We start from the raw sequence: 15,867 nt of genomic DNA on the forward strand, positions 1-15,867 counted from the left end.
TGGGGGGGGCGTGGCCCCTCTACCCTAAAGGACAGGCCACGCCTGATAGCCCCCCTTTCTATAGCCTTTTCGTTTGCTAGTAATTGTTCTTTACCCGTTGTCTGAAGTAAGAATGTCCCCAAATAGCAGTAGGCTGATAAAGTCTCCGTAGCATCATTTCCCATTTGATAGTCTCAGTAAAGCTATATTTGGAGGTAAATAAGAAATGGGGTCAAAACACAACCCTCTTTCGTTTCATTGTATGCATTGATAAGTTTAGAGTATGTTATGCTAATGTTCAATATTATTTGCACCCAAGTGTCTTTATAAAATCCTCAAAAGTTGCAAGAAGCCCTCTGTAATTTCTTCTAAAGGATATTTTGGTCACCTTTGTCGAATGCAATTTATGGTGTTCCCCTTAGATGCTCTGTCCGTCGCCACTGCAATGTGTGAATGCAACCTGTGGAAACGGTCAGCAGTGTCCTTTGCCATTCTTACATATTCAGTCAAACTGCAGATAATATGAAGATGGAAGAGGAATGATTACCCGATACCCAATGGTATAGATAATAGTTGGAATCCTTATGGAGAATAAAAGCATTGACAGCCTGGAGCGGCCAATAACATACAGTGTTCATTAGGCACACACAAACAATACTTTATTTGAAACTTAAAACGTACCAATGGTTGTGATATTAGAGATCCTCAGCTGGGGAACTACATTAGAGCTAGATTAAGTTTCCTAAACTGTTAAGTACAGCTCTTTTAATAGATAAATCTTGCACAACCCTAAGATCCCACTTCTGCAGTAAATCATTAACTAAAAAAAACCTCCCTCTTATGCCTTTCAAACAGCCTATTCATCCTCCTACCTTTTAAATAGATTTTCTTTCTTTCCTCATATGCCTGTAGATTTTTTATATTTTTCTGTTGTGATGCTTTTCAATTCAACAAACAAAAGGACTAAAGCAAGGTATAGTATGTTACTGTCGATAGTAAAAGTACTTAAACCATCTTTGCACAATGGGAAAGGTAAGCACAATAAAGATCACCTCTAAAATATATATATTGTCAATAAAAGTTACATGTGCAAACATCTAAAGACGAAAGCTCTCGCTATCTGCTACCCTTCAGCACAAGGTATATTTTTCAACTCAAAAAGATTTGTTAAAAAATTGCCTGCAAGTTTGAAAGCTGTCATCTGCTATTTTCCCCCACCCTTCACTTCCACATATTTTAGTAAAAGTGTCTTGGTTTGAGGAAAACTCATTTCAACCGGTCTAATAATACTCATCTTTGGCCCCTTTTGAGTTTAACCCAGAGTTTATTTTTTAAAGTTGTTTTGTGATTCTTTGCCTAGATATTATTTTATTTTTCTTTTTTTATTCCAATGTTTTATGCCCTTTTGGGGGATGGTAAAAGGAGCACTATCTTATGGAACAAACTTAAATGCTGATGGGCTTTCTGGTTGCCTAAGTGCGAGTGATCATTAAATACCCATTTGTTAAAGTTGGAGACATTCAAGGTGTGTAACTTGCTCTAAAGTATCTTAATGGTTTGAAATGTGTCTGGGGAAACAAGTACAATGCTTTTAAAGAGAGGAAAAACAAAAATTAACCCTTTCGCTGCTTTTATAAGGGTGTGTGCTTTGTTTTGGGTATTGTGTTTTTTTTGTACTTACTAAGTTGTCAGTGCAAAGAATTGTTAACAATTTGTGTCTTGCTTAACCCATGTGCTGATATATTCATCATACATGTCAGCTCAATTGAGAGGAGAAGTCAGGAAGGTGGAGGCCAGCATCGCAGAGGACTTGTTTGGTTCGACATCGGAAAGCGACACGTCGACATTTCAAGGCTTCGACGATGATGATGTGGAAGAGCCCCTATCGAGCCCTGGCAGCTGCTCCCCCATTGCAGACAAAATGGACAGCTGCTAGAAAACAAACTTTTGGGGGCCACTGCCTTTGTAATTATTAGCAGTTACATTTTTTTAGATCCTTTTTTTTTGGGGCTGTCTGTGTTTCCCGAAAGCACAAACCTATACTGCTACTTTGAACATTTTTTTGTTTACTTCTGGAAAATCTGAACTGTGGATATTATTTTTTAAAGAAATATTATTTTAAATGGGCAGAGTTGATTTTCGTTTCTCCAGTGTTTTAATATGAATTAAAGAAACCATTGACTGAGAGCCACCTAAAATCGTTTTTTTACATAATATTTATATGTTGCATCTGATATGACGACAAGAAATGGAATCCTGCGTGATATTGTAAAGTTTCTAGAAAAGCAGAGCTGACGTGGTTTGCTCATTTAATGACGGAGGAACGTTCTGGTGGCTTCTGCAGCGTCAAGGTTTCACTGGCTGAAGGAGTAACAAAATGGCTGCTCTTTGCCCAACATGGTTGGGCTGAAGATGTTGATGACCTTGCATGGTAAAAAAACAACTATCTCCTCTCCAACGCAGTCACAAAAATCTTTCTCTTCCTCATGGTCTCCACGTCTTCCGTTCATGGAGTTACCTTGTCTTCATTCTCCTAATTTTCTTCATAAGGATTGTAAAAGAACCATGGTTGCAGAAGTGACTGAACCCTTGCAAACAATACTTCTGCAGAAGAACCTAAAGGGAAAATACCTCACCTGTTTTACTTTTTTGTGTATATTTTTAATATATATATATTTTGTGGGCCACTAGCTGTTTTTCTGTAGTTCAGAAGAGACTCTGTTTTCCGTTTATTTTTACTTAAAAAACAACTCTCAAAATAAACCAAAGCAATACCTGCTGACGTCTGAAAGACACTGGATATATACGCAAGTTGTTTTCTTGTAACAGGAAAGATGAGCGCTGCTGCAGATAAGGTACGTTCATGCAAAGATTTTTTTAAATAGTTGTTTGTTTCTGTTCAGTTGACATGCTCATTCTTGTTTGTGTTGTGTTCCTGACAGTGAGGCAGTAAGGTATTTGTAGGCACATGTTTTAATGCACGTAAACTCCTAGCTGCGTATGTTCAAAGCCACATTTCGAAGAAACAAATGTTTGTGATTTTATATGACCCTTTTCTGTATTTGCTGCCCACTGGTTGCCACGTTTGTGTGTGGGGAATAACATTTTGTGGCATGTGTATAAATGTTGGAGAACAAGTTATAAGGCAGCAAAGTTGGTCATTTCCTAACTGATGAAGCTGAGCACTCAACCAATCAAGAACTAGAATGCACCATCATGCACAGGCTTTAGGAAGCAGGGTCAAGGCCCATGGCACATTTGTGAAGCACTGTCATTCCCAGTAAAAGGTTGAGTTCATCTCAGAGCTGTCATGCCTCAAAGGCGATTGATTATGCTGGAGTGAGAATAATGAACACTTCCTGGTCACATCTTAAAGAGATGTCATTGTCTTTCTGTTTTTAAATACATTAGATTGAACGTTTTCCCATTGTTCTACTAAATCACAAGTATCCTTTTGCAAAAAACAAACAGATCCAACAACATGTAAACACTTTTTGCTTGTAATTCCCATAATTTCAGAAAAATACTGTTCTGGTTCTGAGAGTTTAACCATCTCTTATAAGAGTGAAGAACCTATGGTTTTTGTTCGCCTATTTTTTTTCCCTGACACTACTGTTACTTGACGGTAATTGCTCTGTCCATCTGAGTTTCATAAGGGATATCTCTGGTTTTGCTCATTTAGACATTTGTCTGGGGCGGTATAATCAGTGCAGCCAATTCCGTCCACTCAAGGAGCCCCTCCTCATCCTTGAACGCTTCATTGGCAGCGGGTCTGTTTCACAAAGTAGAAATGATCAGCACACTAAAGGCTTCTCTTGCAGTACACGAGTGCCTTCAGTGGCCTTGAGATTCTCAACACACAAAACCACAAAAAAAAATACAAATGCTGCATTCATTGTATTTTCAATGTGCTAATCAAGCCACCTTTCCATTTTGTTTTAATGTTTTCACTTTGTGCGCTGTAAGCTCGATTATTCCTAGAAGGTTTTCATTCTCTTAACTGCACGAGCCCTTATTCGGGTGAAAGCACCCGTTTGCACATTAGGATTCCAATGTAGGTTCAAAGTGTGCGCTCCCTGCGGGCGTTTGCTCACAAGATTTCCACAAGGTAATAGCTGGTTGTCATCTTGCAAACAAATACTGCTCAGTTTAAGGCCCCCCGGAGGGGCAGGAGGATTGCGTGCAGTTTGCATTTACACACCCTCCCCCACACTTCAGTGGTCCAAACCCCGTAATATGGTAATTGTGCACGCTCTAATTACTGCACTCTCCACTATTGCAATGAATGGATACACAGCTTCTGCATCACATGTGCCCATTGCTGAGTGGCTATATGATGAGTCCCAGTGTTTGCGTGTGTGGTCCTTACAGGAAGGTAGAGTTGTAGAAGATGCGTACTTCAGCACTTTCTTCTAGGGCAGCAAAAATTCTAGGGCCGGTCCTGAGTTGTCGTATTTTACAAGTGTTTGTACTTTTTATTTGTGGGCTTTGCTGGCATGATCTGTGATGAAGGTGCAAAGCAATCCAAGCCAACATCATACCATTACAGGTTGATTTGGCTCAGAACCCTCTCTTGAATGCCAGCGCAGTCCTTGTTCTTCAGTACTTGTGTAAGTCACTTCACCGATCCTTGTGCCTAAACTGAGAAATTTGTTTCTATCATCTGCTTTAAAATCTTTGGATGATATATGTTTTCCTGGGCTACATAAAATATGGAAGGGAGGGGAATCATGACCCACTTAAGAATTCAGCTTCTGTGACCCACACTCAACAACAGTAGTAAAAATGTTGATAAAAAGCATATGACAGGCTGAACATCTGCATGTCTACTATGTATTGTTATTTCTGTTTAAGATCTACACATAGCTATTCTTTATAAGTAGCACCTACAGCCCACATTGCAGTTCCCATTGGTACATTGAAATTCACGAATGAGGAGTCATCAGAGGCAAAGCATTATTATCAGAATGGGTGATAAGTGATAACTTGCATAACAGTATTTTGGTATAGCAGTTGATATTTCGTCCTTTTGTTAAGTCGCTAAAATGTAACTTGCTTGTGCTTTTGTTCAAAAACAAATTTGACCGCTCTTTAAAAACGTTGTGATATAAAAGCCTGGCAAGTTAAAGTGCGGTCTCAGTATTCCAGAAAGGATGCGAAATACAGTTGGCACCAAATATTCCACAATAAATCTATGCTTACTTAATCTGTTAAGTATAGATATCTACTAATCTGTAGAGTGTGCCTCCATCTTAAACACAGTATGATGTTGAATCGGGACATGCTGAAGTCTTTGGGCATTGTGCGATGTACTCTATGAAGAATGTGAAATAAAACAAAATGTTGAAGAAAAATGTAAAGATGACCTGGAATTGATTAAAGTGGATTTCACACATCTCAAAAAACATATATACTATAGTTACCCTCACCAGAACATGATTGTAAGACTTGCAGGTTGATATATGCACATGTGTACTTGGCAAAATGACTGATGTCAATCATTTCTATAGTAAATTACATGTGTTTCAGACACACAGGCTCCCTACAGTAAACTCTCACCTCAGTTCAGCCCTAATGAGTAACATTTGAGGTGTATCAGTTTAAAAAAGAATAGTGATAAAGTTATGCGTTGAATTCTCTGAATGGAGGACTTACTCTCTTTGCTACCACATACAATGATTGTTTTAATGAAGTTTCCACAAACCTGCTATGAACAGGAAGTCTTCTAATTTGATGCAGGTCACTCAGTGACACACGTTTATATGCCACCTCTTCAACCATAGAGGTGAAAGACCCTCTATTAATGTGCAAAAGATATCAAATGCCTGAATCACCACAAAGGCGAAGGAATGCTCAAACTTCACTTGTAAACACCAATAATGTACCTTCAGTCTTAGTATTCAGTGTGTGGCCCTCTGTTAGATAATCAAGCACTGAGAAGCTGGCCATGCTAGGATCTACAATTCACTATCTGATTTGAGTCCACTGTGACGGAAATGTATCTAGGGCTTTGAATTAATACTTTCTTTACACTATTGTGCACAAGTCATCAAGTTATATGGGTAACCTGGGTGAATTGTTTTAAAACTGGCAAATGCTTCTGCTTCTTTTAAACTGGATTAATGTGTGTTAAAATAGCTTTTTCAAGCAAGAAGTAATTTTTGTATTTCTCTTCCAGTCATGGACTCCGGTATTCTTCGAGAAAATATTTTAGGATGGAAAATAGAGTACCCTACCCTCTGTACAATGTTTATGCTTCAGCATATTATTCACGATGCCCTGGATTCTAATGACCACTTGAAATGCCCTGAGTGTGTGCAATATGAAGAAACCATCTTCAACCACCTATTTTGTTTTTATTCACTGTGTGTTTTTTAATCCAGAACAAACTGGAATCGATCTTTCAATGTAAAAGACTAAAAAAAAAAGAAACTAACTGAGGTGACTAAAGAGAAAAACAAAGATGTGAAATATTTTATTTATTTCAGTATTTAAAATGGAAAAAAATCCTAAGTGCTAAGGTTGCACACTATTTTTGTTTTCTGCATTTTGCTTTGAAACAATACTCAATTTTGTGAAGACAAAGAAAAGTTTTTAAAAAGGCACTTATGTAAAATAAAGACTACTATTTACTAAAGGTTGCTTTTTTATTCAGAAAATAAAAATCAACTCTGCCTTGTATTCATTTACAACAACAAATTAATTAGTCTCTGTAGTAGGTTTTTCCCCATAAATTGGAGCCGGTAAGTAATAACTTTATTTATTAATTGTAAATTTTAACAATGTATATCCTGTTATCAAATCGTTAGAGGTAATTGTTGGGTAATGTGTGAAGAGCAGTTATGTTGTGAAACGTATGAACAGTCACAGTGGAAAAATTAACCATCTTTGGATTTTCTGTAAACTATCACTTCAAGGTAATTTAGGCTGAATGCATTTTTCAATAAAAGATAACCAGAATTTCTTGTGAATCAGCGTGGCTTACTCTGAAATAGCCTTCAGGTCAGTTTGTGTTTTGTGCAATGATTTTTATGCTATTGAATTTTGCAGTGGCAAATATTCAGAAAGTGTTGCCAGCAATAGTTTATGTGCTCATCTTCCCATTTTAACTAATTACTCAAATGTAATGAAGTTCAATTTAGAACTTATCCTTCTTTCTTAGTTTTTCTGGTGTATGCTAAGATGCACTATTTTAGAACATATCAAAGCTGGGGCTGATTTACAGTAGCTCAGAGACTAACTTATTACATACACAAGTTACTACTAAGTCAGGATTAAGACTTGCAGAAATGTGCGATTCATAGAAATGAAAAGCATATGGGCAGCTGCACCAAATCCACACCAAAGACCTTTGACATGGTCAAGTGCATAGTGAAACGGCCTTTGTTTACCTTTACAAATAAAAATTTACATTTTCTGTTTGGAAAAAAATCTTAGGAAATATGACTAAAATAATCCATGTTAGCTTTCTCACATTTTCTGAGTGGTTTAGATGTGTTAGATTGAGGAGTGCTTAGTTGTGGTAGAGGAGATAATAATTTCTGTTAGTTTTGTGCGTTCTGTGGGATGTTCTCCTTTTTTAGTGTAATGCATCTCTTATTTTGCATACCCTTGGTACCTCTGTTAACATTGCATGACCACTTTTCCACTCCAGTTCCCAGGTTGAGTGTGAAAAGTTGTGAGTGCACAGCACATTTGTGAATTACACATGTTTTGAGTGTGAGGAAATTATTCATCTACGGTAGACATATATTTGGGTACAATTCGTCCTTTTGTGAATCAGGTAGCCTTGAAGTGCATAACCCAAAGATCAGTAATAAGCGTGTGCATGTCTTCAAATCTAGTGGTTGATGAATTAATTTTAGAAGCCTTACAAATTCACATTACTATTGTTCATGACTGCGATTTTGTAACTAAAACGCTGAATAACATTTAACTCTAGTTTACTATGAAAATCAAAGTGTTTTTGACAAATAGGATTTCCCGATACTGAATGAGAGTTTGATAATTCATAATAGGAGGCATCTGAGTTGTGGAATGTATTTGATTGGAAAACCTTCATTGATTTAATATTGAGAGTGCAAAATTATATTATTAGAAGCATGAAACATCTGCCAAACTTGGGAGAATTAAAGTACATGCTTCTATGACAGAGCACCGGAGGCTTGAACTTTCACACACAGCACCTTTTTAATTTAGATTAGGTACATACCATTATCAGGATCCCTATTGTCTTTCCTGCAGTAATTATCTGGAGGAAAAAATTAATATGTAAAAGCTTTTATCTGTTTAATGTTTTTAAATATAACTTGATGGAATAGCTAAAACAAATAATAGCCTAGAGTAACAATGCAGTTTGTCATGATCATTTCTCAGCACATTTGATTAAAAAGTGTGTTTCATTATAGAATAGTTAGATTCTCAATGTGTTCTATCTTATGCTCATGTACTTCTGAACACTACTACAATTTAAGAACATTTGTAAATACAATTTAATCGCATTCAGTTATATGATCTTTTGACCTTTTTGGCTTTTGTGTAACGGTTATTTGTATTCTAGTTACCTGCATGTAGTTTCCATGTAAAGAATTCCCTTTTTCAATCCTCTCTACACGTTTTCCTTCTGATACGTGCTCCCCTCCTTCTGTTGCGTTCTCCTGTAACCTGTCCTTTTCAGAGACTTGGTTTATTGTATGTAGTGGCTGCTATTTCATATTGCTTCAATGTGAAGCTTTTCGATAACTTGTTGGCCTGCTTCGGGCTATGTAAAACTACAAAAAAGTAATAGGAAAATTCAGAACCAAAGGATTTGCTGCATGTATAGCTGTAGATCATATGCCGTGCACACTCCTGCCATCCATAGGTTGATCTTGGACATTGCAAGTAGTTCTCTTCAAAGCAGATTCCCCCCTTCAGCACACAGACACCCCCATAAGAAATGCGAGATCACCTTCAGGGGCACTGTTTTATGGGAGCATAAAGTCTTCCCCATTTCCAAGAAAAGAAGGTCAAACACCATTTCCACCACCACAGCTGTTCCTACCAGATTCCTTCCATTCAAACTCTGATCAAGACCTCTCCACAGATCCACTGTCCCTATATTAGGACCTCAGGTCAACTAAGCAACAAGTTGACGCCTAGCACAAATATAGGGACCCTCAGGACCCTCAAGATGACTCATCCCGAGAACCATAAAATGTTAGGGCTTCTCCATAAGATGACACCTCAGAAAAGCATTCAGTATTAGGGCCTAGTAAAAGTGCATATGAAAGAGGGAGTGGGCTTCCTTGTGGCAACATTTTCTAAGACTGACGGTTCTATACAGTTTCTGGCCATTACCGATGCATTCAAAGACCTTCCCAAAATCAAGTAGTGATCGCCCAGGTTAGAGGAAGAGATCAGGCCTGCACTTCATAGAGGGTCCTGTCGCTCCGGACTGTTTTGTTACGAACAAAGCATCAAAGGAGTGCCCTTTTGCAGAGTAAAGCAGGTACTCCACCTCCTGACAACGAGTCCGCAGATCGAAACTACAGTGAAACAGATTGCATTAAGGAAGGGATCTACTCAATGGAACTTGCTAATTCAACACATTACTCATCATGTGTGACTGCCATCACTTGAAGGAGGTGGAACAACTTCTCAAGTAGCTCCTAGTGGTGCTTTTTAAGAAATTGTGCTGTTAGTTGAGGGGGGTAAGTACCCACCTTGAGTAATAATCACAATCTTTGTCAGGGCGAACCACTAACCACTAAATAAACCTGAACTCAACTCCTTAATAGCTATGCCACAAAGTAGATAAGATTAATTTAAAAGAAATGTATAAGCCATACTAAAACCGTAATAAAATCAAAATACAAAACAATAAACCCCCCCTAAACAAATTAGAATAGTAGAGTAGAATTTAATAAACAAACTTAGACAGATACAAAAAATGGAACCAGAGATATGAGTTTTTAAATTCTTATCTAGAATTAGCACCAAAAAGCACAAAGTGTCAATGATCGTGGTTGAGGTAGTGCAGGACCAAGATGCAATTTATCATTGGCTAAGATGGAGCATAGGTTGGGTACACTAACCAGGTTTGCCCAGGTCAAAGACTTTACTCTGACAGTAGTCCTTAAATCCCAATACACCCGTGTCACTGATCTGAAGCCCCCACAGGACCCTTATGAGAGGCACGTAGAGACTCACAGGATGGCATGAAGCGTCGAGTCTAAGTCCAGTTAACACTGATCAGCTGGGCAGTTTCAGGAAAGTCCTCTTAGAGCTTGTTGTGTGCCTGTGGCTTGCACAAGAAGGCAGCCTTATCACCCTTGGAGTTCACATACTTGTCGTGGGTACAAGAGGGAGCAGGTCCAGTCCTCCAGGAATCTGCTTTGGTTGAAGCAGGTTCATTTCTCTTGTGTTCTTCATGTCCAGGAGTACCCTGAAGTGGGTCCCTATATGTGCCACATGTATGCCTGGCATGAGCTAGTGGGTGGGTATGACCTCTTGGGATGCCCTAAGCAATGGGGTAAAGGTTCCAGGAACTAACCCTACCCCTTTGGGCATTTTCACGTTAGCCGAAGTCTTCTGCCTCACAAAACATGGATTTTGAGGACTTGTGTATGCTTTTGAGAACTGTATTATGGTAAACCTAGTGTCCTCCCACACTTAACACTAAAATCCAGTTTGACAGTGCTTGTACTTGAATAAACTCAACGAATGGAGACTGGTAGAACAAAACTGCTCATTCAGCAACCAGATGGTGGATAAACATAAATTATTTTGGCATTCAGATTCTCTTCTTTAAAGCGGACCTAAATGTTCTATGTAACCCCAGCAGGCCTTGTCAAACAGGTTCTCTCACTGTGTTATGTAAAAGAGGCCCCCCGTGGTTGGGGCCATGGTGACTTGGGGGGAGAGGGACAAAAGAAGGACCTTACCCAAGTGTCAGGTAACATTTTAACACATCTTTGAAGTGCACCCCCAAGTTTCATATGAAAACCCAGCAGACCTGTGAGGCAGGATGCACTATTTTCTTTAATTTTAAAGAGGATCCTCCAGCCTCCCCTGCCTTTTCTGTCGGGCTCAGATGAGTCCTCTCTTCCCATTGAGGCCAGCCTATTGGTTGTTCCTAGGAGCAAGTTCACACCTCATTCATGCCTATTTAAATCCTAATTACTAGCTGGCAGACGTTGGAGAAGAAAATGCAGATTTAGCTCCCAGGGACATCAGGCAGGGCAAAGGTAACTTTTTGAAAGTTACTTTTCTCTGATATCTAGAAACAAATCTGACTTCACCATTGAATTGGATTTTTCATATCTTTAAAGAATAGTGTTTAATTTTTTTTTTCAAGCTAGTCCTATTCCCGAAATGCAGTTTTAGTATTTAATATTGCAATCCAATGTTTTTTTATGGAACAGCCAACCATTATAATGTGAAAATAGCTTTAATGGCTTTTTCACTTTAAGGACATGTTTAATATTACACTTTTGGATAGTAAAGCCTACTTAAGGGTGACCTATAAAAATTTAAAAGGAGGGTTTTAGGCCAGTTGAATGGGGTTATTTTGAGAGGTCAAATTTGCAGTTTAAATCTGCACAGTCCAACTGGCAGTCCGGTTCCCATGATCACTAAGGTGGATGGCACAATGGAACTGCAATCCACTTGTGACATTTGATGTTCATCCCCTGGGTATAAATTAGTACCACGTATTATGCACTTACAATTAAGTTAAATATAGCACATTCATCATGTTGAAGGGAAGAGCACAGGCACTTTATCTCTGGTTAGCAGTGGTAATGTGCACAGAATTCAATAGCCTGCAAAAATAGGGGTTCAACAAAATGCAAACAAATCTGGGGTCACCCAGAAGAAAGGACAACATTGATAACATGCATACAAAGAGGACAAACAAAGCTGTAGAAGATGGTAAGGTAATCTACAGCTAAAGTCTCTGAGACACTCTTGAAGCAGCAGATAATGCCTTCAAGTGGTGTAATACCACCATCCTCCTATGATGTCATGCATGACTCAGTGAGTTAAGTTCCATCCAAAAGGTCAGCAACACCTTATTGGACGGTTTGATGAGTAACTATTTAGCCCTCAGTGTGTGAAATTATAGAAAAGTAAATCGAAAATGATATGGATATAGCAAAACACTATGGGTGTCCTGCAACAGCAACAAGAATGGTGTTTCTTCTCAAACCTGTGCAACATCCAAAGCACTATCCACCACACCAAGACCTCAATTCCACATCTAACAGCCCTTTCAAAAAAGAAGCACCAGAGAAGGACAAGCAGTACACTCGAATCTTGCACCTTTGCCAATAAGCAGTGACCCACCTTTCCTTTTCCCCAACCATCCAACATCTCTCCAGGTAAGACTGGGGTTATGCCTTCCTCAGTGGGGGCAGATAATCTCTGATCAGTGTACCTTTCAATCATCGTCCATGACTTCTTTACAGAATTCCACACCACCCCTCAAGATCCCCACCCTGACACTGGAGAATCCACAAGGATCATTCGCAGGCTGCTGTTAAGAATGTAAAAGTACTTCTTCTCGAAGGGGTGATGGAAGTCATCTCAAGGCATTACCAAGAGATTCAGAACCTTCTGTCTCTGCTTCCTTATCCCCAAGAATGATGAAACGCTGCAACTATTCCTCTACCTGCGAGCGCCTAACCAATGTATTGTGTCTAACCATTTCCAAATAAACACACTACAAAATGTAATCCTGCTGCTCAGTGTGGGAGACAATACATGACAACCATTCCTATTTCAAAGCCATTTCATCTTCTTCAGATACGGAAATCCTCAGATTGCTTTTTTTCCCCCCAGGAGTAATAAATGTATGTTTTAGGAGGATAAAGGACATGTGAGAACAATCTTGAGGCGATCAGTATTGTTTTTAGGATAGAAAAAATGAGGCTAGAAACCTTCTGCAGTTAAAAGAAAATAAGACGTCCTCAAGATCGTTCTCATCGATACATTTGTAATGCTCTGAAGGCACTTGTGCAGGGCAATGCTCACATATAATGTAAACCTATGGACAGTATTATTTACATTTTCAATGAGTAACATCCACTGGTCTGCCCAAGTGATTCCAAGTGTTAAATATTCTTGGATATTTCAGATGCTCCTCCACTACCTTGAAGCTACTACATCAGCCTACCACAATATTTGAGGCAGTACGCAGAAAATGCCACCTTAGGATTGTCACTTCAATTATTAAGGTACACGTAAGTGTTAAGAGTTAGAGGAAGTGGTGGGTTAGGCTTGGGGTAAGGGATGGGATTAGGATTGTTGGCTAGGGTAGACTGAGAGTTAGGGTAAGCTTTAGTGTAAGGGAAGAGTAAAAGCTGTGATATGGACAAAGCTTAGCGCTGGCACATGGGTACGCTTTTTAGAGTTGTAATTAGCCTTTGAGGTAAGGTATTGCTTTGAGGAATAAGCACAGGGGCATTGCTTCTGGGTGTTTGGGGGTGTGCCCCCCCCCCCCCCCAAAAAAAAAAATGCATATTTGGTTTGGGGGCCCTGAGCGAGGTTTTTTCTCCTCAAACCTGATTTCACTTCAAGGTTTTCACAAGTTAATTATTTTTGGATCAGGAACTAAATTATATATAGTGACAAGTTTATCGAAAAAAGTATTAAATCTGCACCCATAGAAGTATTCCTGGAATGGATGTGAACTAACCACTTTTTAGAATTCACAGGCTTGGCAGTAGCAGGCTTGTCTCAACTTTTCAGACATACTACTGTCAACCTAACAGCCAAAAGGTGATGTGATGGATATTTACAAAAAGCCTGACCACTGGTAATCCCTCAGGGTAGCATTCTAAACTTATATTGTTCACCCATTGTGCCACTCGACAGACGTCCTGCTTTAGGTTTGGCAGATGGAGTTAAGGCAGACACAGTGGCAGAGATGTTTACATCCGCTGCTCTGCCTTTACTCTGCCTGCCAAATTTAGATATGTCCGCCAGCCTTGCGGACATCTTTATATATTAGTAGGAAACACTGTCTTGGTGGTTCCTGTCAGTGTAGAAAAAATTTGACGGACCATTCTGTCAAACACAACAACGGGCTGTCAAACTTTTCCGAAGTTTATTTTACAAAAACAAACTCCCAAAGCGAGAGTTTATTTTTAAAAAAAAAAGAAAAAAAACTAATTATCTCCCACTCCCGATGTGGGCATACTTTTTCTATTTTTTTTTTTTTACTGTACCTCACTGCCGGGATATACCTGGTGGTGGGGGACAGTATAAAAACAATCCACACCACCGTCCATACTAAATTGAATGGACAGTTGGGTGAATAAACTCTGATGGCAAATATTCCATCGGCCTATCGGAGAAAATCTTACACCAGTAGAGTATAAATTTTGCTCTGGTATGAAACATGCAGTCCTCCCGACTCAGAATCTAATGGCCAGACCTTGAGTCTGTCGCCAATGCAATAGAGTACCTGTCCGCTAAAAGCTAAACCAGCCTACGAGGCTCAAATCGTTACTCGCCTTTATCCTCATGGGAAACCGTCCGTACCATACCTTGGTCATCTCACCCATTCACCCTGTGGGCCACTGATTTTTAGTTGGGAAATTTGAGATTCATCCCAGCTCCTATCCTCCCTCACTATGCTACGCCCCAAGATAAGTCTAGTGCTGTGGGTTGGTTTAAGTTAAGGGTTACGCTTAGGTCTTGAGGGTTAGAGTTGACATTATGGCTGAGCCTAATGTTTGAATAAGTGTTTATTGTTAGGGTAAGGTTACAACTTATGCTCAGAATCTTATTTAATCTATAGGGTAGTGTTGGGCTGAAGAGTTGGGGCCAAGATTGATGTAGTTTCTAATTAGGTTACCTTCGAACCTTGTGAATGAAGCAGTAGATAGATGTAGTGTCTTCAATATTGTTGTAGATCGACAACGTGGCCTTATAGTAACATATAACTGTATTTCATTCTGGTTGAGACTCTTCAGTGAGGTAAAGTTTAGACTCCACTTTAGCGATCCCTCTCTTCTAGACCTCGTCTCGCCTTCCCCGTGCCTCACTACCCGCGACAACTATCACTTTGCATAAGGCCCCATCTCGCTCTGCTTGCAGTGTCCATCCTTATATCTAGTTTCTCTTTACTCTGACTCCCATAGTGCCATGCTGTAACATGACAACCTTGTCACAGCATAGCAAGTTTCTGAAAGTGACTCCAGACAAAGTTCCACACCTCTGAATGACACCATATTTCTTTTTTTACTGGACTTCGGAATATCAATTTGGCATGAAATTTTGAGAAGACCAGCAAAATATGAAACATATCTTGTTTCTTGTGGAATTGACTATCACACAGGACATGCCCCTTGTTTGGAATTTACCAGACACCTAGGCTTTACAAAACAACTCTTTTTCCTATTCTATTTTGCATGTTTTTATTTAGTTTTGTCCTCTGCCCACAGGAAAATTCCTACAGGAGGCATTCCATCATGCCCATGTGTTTTATTTCATGGAAAAGATACATACACCTCTTAGCAGCCGTACTTAGAATCAGCCCTCATCAATATTATTTGAAACACCTTTAATAATTTGCATCCAAATATATGGTAGGGCGACTTTGGAGCGGACCATTGCAACAATCACTATTAAGATGTCTTCTGGTCTTGGTAATTTCGAGCCCCTGCTGAACACTGCAACCAAGTCACCTTTCTAACTACATTTCGACTCCTGCAAGTGATAAACTTTCTGGGAGCAAATTGCTCTCACCGGTGCACCACTTCACTTGCCGATATGTTAGGGGTGATGGAAGAACTTGCTTTGCCAAATCTCTGAACCATTGTAAATTGTTTAGTTACCCATTCATTTTGCACAGTTAAACCCTTGTGCTGAGATACGGGCTGTTTGCAGCATACATAGATT

General features: G+C 39.3%; 1 protein-coding gene across 4 annotated transcripts in view; it reads left to right on the forward strand.

Annotated features, from left to right (window-relative positions):
- DPF3 (double PHD fingers 3) overlaps window positions 1-15,867 on the forward strand; it is a 367,266-nt gene that overhangs the window by 339,676 nt on the left and 11,723 nt on the right. For 2 of the 4 annotated variants that reach the window (XR_011198857.1, XR_011198856.1), the window contains exons 10-11: window positions 1,740-2,834; window positions 6,158-6,441. The exons of the other annotated variants lie outside the window; for them this stretch is intronic. The gene's annotated coding sequence lies outside the window, so the exon portion shown is untranslated. Of the gene's footprint in view, window positions 1-1,739; window positions 2,835-6,157; window positions 6,442-15,867 lie in introns of those variants that run through there. 4 annotated transcript variants of the gene reach the window in all.

Source organism: Pleurodeles waltl, chromosome 9 (assembly GCF_031143425.1).
Source record: "Pleurodeles waltl isolate 20211129_DDA chromosome 9, aPleWal1.hap1.20221129, whole genome shotgun sequence".
NCBI classification, from domain to species: domain Eukaryota; kingdom Metazoa; phylum Chordata; class Amphibia; order Caudata; family Salamandridae; genus Pleurodeles; species Pleurodeles waltl.